Here is a 6,401-nt window from a genome sequence, read left to right as displayed (position 1 = left end):
AATATAAATACTCACTATTTTCATCATCTCATATTTCCAGCTTCAACCTTAAAAGTTTTTCATTTTAATATATAACTTACACACATAATGTGATATATATGCAAAATTACATCTCTTTCTTTGTGTCAGAAAAAAAGGTACAAAAATGTATATTTTTATTTTATTGCATTTGCAAATGTAGTAAATTAGAAATTTATTATTTTAAATTGTAATAATATTTTGCAGTAATACAGTTTTTAATAAATGCAGAACAAATGCAGTCTTGGTAAATAAATTATTTCAAAAACATATAAGAGACATCTTAAAAACCCACCTCAAACTGTTAAATGGTAGTTGCATAGCTTATAATGAATTTAATTATTTAATTATTTATTTACTTTCACAGAGAACAATGTTTATTTAAGATTAGTTTAGATTTATTTTTCATATTTTCAGCTTGTAAAAACATGTTCCCATAAATAAAGACCACTCAATTCTGAACAATAATTACGATACTATTAAGACAGTAGATTATTGTTTCTCTTATGATAACAATGTGTTTTTACAGCCACGGGTCAAACCTAGCCTTATAAACTCAAAGCACAAATGATCATTTCCGGTTAATACCCTATGAAGTGTTGGAGTTGTGCATCATCAGAAATCAGCCCTTGATGTGCACTGAAACATCATTAAAAGAAAGTGCTAAGCCTAAAGATATTCTGAGAAAATTAGATACTAAAATGTGGCTTTGTTCTTGAAACGTATGGATAGTTTTTAGTTTTAGTTGTTGTTTCTTTCTTTCTTTTTTCTTAAAAAAAAAAAAAAAAAGCTTTAATCTAATTCTGAAATGCCATTCAAAATTCAAAATAACAAAACAGACAACTTACTGTACATTTAGACATTATATTTATTTATATGGAAGGTGTATCGGTGCTGTTGGACTCTGATGTTGAATTCACAGGTCTCGTGAGGATTGTTTTTACCCTTGTGTGTTACAAGCCCTAAAATATGTGGAGGTGCAACAGCTTTTGCATTCCTTTGAAGAACAGACGGAATTGTGCTTTTGTGATCAGCCAAGACTGTGACAGTGAACATCAGCATTGTGAAGTAAAAAAAAAAAAAAAAAAAAGAGGACTTATTCCGTAATAGATGCCACTCTTGTGGAAACAGAGCACCTTTGAGTGGTGTAAAAAATGAGAATATGTAAAGCTTAACTAATGCAGCTGAAAAAAAAAAAACCTTCTGGAGTCTGGATGGAATTGTACTGACAGAATCCGCTTTGACTTCTTTTGTAACACCTTCCAATGCGTTAGATCCATCCAGACATCTTCTCAGTCAGCCACTGTTTCCTACATGTCTCTATCCATCCATCCATAGTATCTATCTATCTATAGTATCTATCTATATATCTATCGATCCATCTATCCATCCCTGCATTCGTCTGTTCATCCATCTGTCCTTCTGTCCATCCGTCCCTGCATTCATCTGTGCATCTGTCCATCCATCCATCCATACATCTGTCCATCCATCGTTCAGTCTGCCCATCTGTCCGTCCATCCATCCATCTGTCCATCCTTCCATCCATAGATCTATTCTATCTGTCCGTCCGTAAATTCCATCCATCCAACCTGAAAATCCAGCACCCATATATAGTCCCTTATTTTTGTGAAGAGAAGGATTCTGCAGAGAGAGGAAGATCGAGATGGGAGCTGCTACAGTAAAAAGCAGGTCTATTCTTAACCTCAGTGAATCCCCTGCCTATACATTTAAACCATGGCAGCGAAGCTGTAGCTGGCTTTTGATTCTTCAGGATCTTGTCAGCGGTTATATTCGGAGAATACATTCTGCATTAGTGATCTGAGGCTCTGGTCGAACACAGCGTTGTCAAATCCCATGGTTTTCTGATGTTCTCTGAGCAATATGTTAAAGAGACCCTGCTGTGAAATCACATCTGAAATGGTGGAACAGGATCGAAGTCGGTGACTCTAGAGGTTATAAAGCTAAGGAAAGTTTCAGGGAAAACTTTGAGTTTAAGAGGTCTTACTCCACTGGTGCTGCGAATAAACACCTGTGTTTTTAATCAGTCATGTAAGAATGTGCTGCCAGCTGGCATTAATCCAGGTCACCTCAGAGAGTCAGGTGACATGCCTGCTCACATAGCAATGGATAGTCGGGATCAGGTGACACCTTTCACATATTAATCACCTGTCAGTCCTGGACCATCGTTGACAAGCAAGAGTCATCTGAGAAATATGAAACAGTGTCTTTGCTTCGCTTCACTTTACTGTAAGACACCTGCAACACACTCTTTTCCTCTGGAGATCACACAGAATTATTGATGAGTGCTGTCACTCAGCTGCAGTATGTGTCCCAGGTGTCATTTTTCATTTCGCTTCCTGTTTGCTTCACATACACATGCATTCACCAAAACAAACCACAGACCTTGAATATTTTCTACTGAAAATCTCATTAACTTAAAAATACGAGGGACTGGATAGGATTGACTTGTTTATAACCTATAATAATAGATTTTAGTTTTCATATTTAGGTTTAATTTAGAATATTTGATGCTGCTTGACTGAAATCTTCCTTACAGAATACTTTGTGATCATGTCAGCATGTCCAGAGGTTTTTAAACTGGGATCTGGGACACCCAGCGGAAGGGTGCTAGAGAGGTTCTGGATAAATGTGTAAAAAACATTACAGTATTATGATTCCATTCTAAACGCTAATTCAAGAAATTCTGTTTTCTGATTTAACAGTTGTGCTGCTTGATATTTTGGCAGAAACTTTTTTTATCAGGATTCTTTGGTGAATAGATTTAAAATAGTTTTTTTTTTTTTTTGTAACTTGTTAAAATCATTCTTATTACTCACCAACACTATTGAGTTATTGCTGCACTTATTATTATTATTATTATTATTATTATTATTATTATTATTATTATTATTATTATTATTATTATTTTAATAAATATTGTTGATTTACATTTGTAAAGTGTCTGGCCATCTCATTAGTTCTGCAGTCTATCAATTGGTGTCATTGGATTAGAATACAGTAAAATGCCAATGCATTACCCATATAATTGATTTAGCACCTGCTTAAGTTTAAAGCAGTGCACTTATGTTCAAAACACTCCAATCAAACACTTAAGTCAACACTTTACATGCTGAGCCTGCAGCTCGACTATATCAGTAAAGAAATAGAAGCAGTTACTTTGCTAGCAGAATTACCTCCGCATTGTTCACTAATGAAGCATGTTTGTCTCGCCACATATGGCGAAGCTCGCATCACATACGGGGTTATCCTCAGTTCAAAACCTCTCCTCGGGTTCTTCTGGGAATCACAGAGCCCTGAGCACACCAGCTTCATAGTTTGATGGATACAGATTCTATTACCTCAAATCATTACCATAATTTTCCCCAGCCATCCACACCATTTGTTATCAAAACCACATTTCAGACAATTGCAAGGCATTTCTCACGCCTAGCAAATCTGTTTTGCCACATGTAGTCATGATCCATCAGTGTAATTTGAAAGAGCACAAGTGCGCTTTGCTATGAGCGACAGGCAGTTATTGAATTAGAAGAGCATGGCTCATCTTCACCTGTCAACACAGCTGCTAATGGCCTTAAATCTGAGCAAAGCCATGCCAAGTTTTCTATCAAGTCTGTGTATTCCTCCCTGACACCTGTAGCGATTATCCACAAATTAGCAAAAGCTACTTTATGCTTATATGCGTCACGCATGGGTACTTTGGTCGGCCAAAACTTCCAGTACTGCTCACTTCATAAAAATGCGGGGTTTTCTTTAGTAATGATTATTTATTCAGCATGACAATATCATAAGCCACAAAAGGGAAACGAAACACTTGGTTAAAAAAGACACAACAGTCTGAGTTTAACAGAAAAATGTGTTGAAATGTGTCATTTACTAAATGTGACATATGTGGTAGCATTGGCCATGAAAGCACTGAAATACAATAAGCTTTATCCTTATATGGAATATCCAGTAAATGTTGCAATGCGTCTTTCAAATAGAAGGAAGGTGCCTAAATCCAGAAGTGTCACACCACGGTCTGTCCAGCAGAGGGAAACCTTGAGCACAAGACCTTCCACAACTTCCTCCTGATATCCTGTTAATGATTAGCTCAATGATGTCACCTGTGCCTGGCTTGTTAGTGTTTGTGTGTGGGCATATATAAGGCCTGCATTTATTTGTATCTTTGCTCAGTCTTGAAGTTCTTTTGTTCAGACAGATCCTTTGGCCCTATGTTTTGGATTTCTTTGAGAGACTTTTTGCTCAGAACTTGACCTGCTTATTTGTAGGCTTTACTTTGTTTTTTGGACCTTTTTTCCTTGTGGATCTGTACCTTCTTCAGCCATGCTTCAGAATTTAACTTTCATGTTTATTCAAGAAAGACACTAAGTAAAGACAGTTTGTTTTTCTCCAATCCTGCCTTGTGTGGTTCTCTGCAATTTGGGTCTACACTGCTCTGTGGTGTAGTGTCTAGAGCATTGGGCTACCTGCAACACATTCTGGGTTCTAGCCCCGGTTGTGACAAGAAGAACTGTGGCAACATCTCCAAGATGCTTCAAGGGACCTACCTACAAAGCTACCTGAAAAACTATGCACCTGGGGCAAGTTTACCTAGGGCAAAAGCTGCTTTAAATGCAAAGTGTGCTCACACCAAATGTTGATTTCATTTTGTTAATAAAAGTTAATTGCTAAAGAAATTCTATGACATTATTTTTGAAAGCATTTTTAAACTGATATTTCCTGCTAAAACACGACAGCAAAAGATACAAATAACTGACCATTTTTTAGTTGGTGGAAACATTATCGTTCATAGTTTAACAACCACTGTATATAAACAGGTATTGAAAGCATTTGATCAGCAATTAATAAAATGACATCAATATAATATCAAAGATATTTTATAATTGTAAAAAAGGCTAGGTTTTTTTTTTTTTTTTTACTATGCAAACAGTCTCATTATTGCCAATAAATACCAGGTGAAAGCAAATCTAGACTTGTGGTTTGGCTTTTTCTTTGATTTGTTTAAAAGCCAAACTAAGGACAGAGGCTGCAAATGAGCTAGCTAAAAGCATCTGCTGCATCACATTTAATGTAACAATGTTATTCTGTATTATTTCAGTAAAATAAAGAAAAATAAGTAAAAAGTTAAGAGCCTCCTGCTGTTATTATTTCAGTATATAAAAGGCTTGTGCTTCTCGTAAATCATTTGCACTCACTCAGATTTAAATGAAGAATGACTATATCAATCAAAAGGCCAATAGTTCAGCACACAACACTAGACCTTTGATTGTTGTGCAGTGGAGAGCTTTCAGATTTCTTTGATCTCTTAGATAAATCAGTTGTAGCCCCTTTCAAGCACACACACGCATACACTCAATGCTCTGGAGTGTGTTTATGCTTTTGTGTGTCTGTATTCCCTCGGCATCACAGGCTGTTATTTGTCCTCCCTGGTGACTCTTTGGAGGCTTGGTCCTGTCAGGAAGCGTGTTGAGAAGACTGCAGCAGACAGGATAAGTGGTCGGTCAGCAGAGCAGCACTCCAGCAGGATCCATTGGGACTGACTGCTGATAGGCGATGGGTCAGCGCTTGTTTCTTTACCTGAATCTGCTCTCTCCACTTTAAGAGGCTACAAAAATAGGTTACAGGAATTTATAATAAAATGATAAAAACCTCAACCTGCAACAACAGGACACACTCATGATCAGAAACCACCTGCTATTTTGCTGTTTAATTTAGTAAGTGTGTTTTGAAACAATGACAAGAAGAAAAAAAAAAATGTGAATGAATGCGATGTGGCAAATCCAGACACCAAAAGAGAACTCAATAGTTAGTTAATATGTATATTTTTTTTTTTCTACCAATGTTAATGTTATAGTAAATCCAAACTAAGGCAAAGCAATGTCAGCCACAACACAGTTTTTCCCAAATGTATCAGTGTTTTTGAATGAACTAATTGAATGAATCTGTCAATAACACTCCCGTTTTGTCCCTGCTACATTTCTTTTAAGAATCAAGTGAACGAAGGATTCAAATGACTCATACTTGCTTGGTTCCTAATTGAATCAGTGTTTTTAAACGAACTGATTAAATGGATGATGTAACGATGATGTAACCAAATTTGGAAAAAAATAAATTCAGCATCATATTTCAATTCTTTTGAACGAGTCAGTGCTTTTCAACAACTTGCTTATGACAGTAACAATTTTAAATGAATGTTTGAGTGAATGATTCAGTTAATGACACAATTGAAAACAGTTGCATGGCGCCAACTATTGGCAGAATCGGATCTGTAAAAAGTACACTCTGTTGAGCTCATTTAACCCTTAATTAGTATTAATGTTCTATAAGGTTTTGATAGACTTACTTGAAACTTGCATACCAAA

This window comes from Carassius auratus, chromosome 9, assembly GCF_003368295.1.
Source record: "Carassius auratus strain Wakin chromosome 9, ASM336829v1, whole genome shotgun sequence".
In the NCBI taxonomy this organism is placed as follows: Eukaryota; Metazoa; Chordata; class Actinopteri; order Cypriniformes; family Cyprinidae; genus Carassius; species Carassius auratus.
This window is presented reverse-complemented; position numbering follows the sequence as displayed.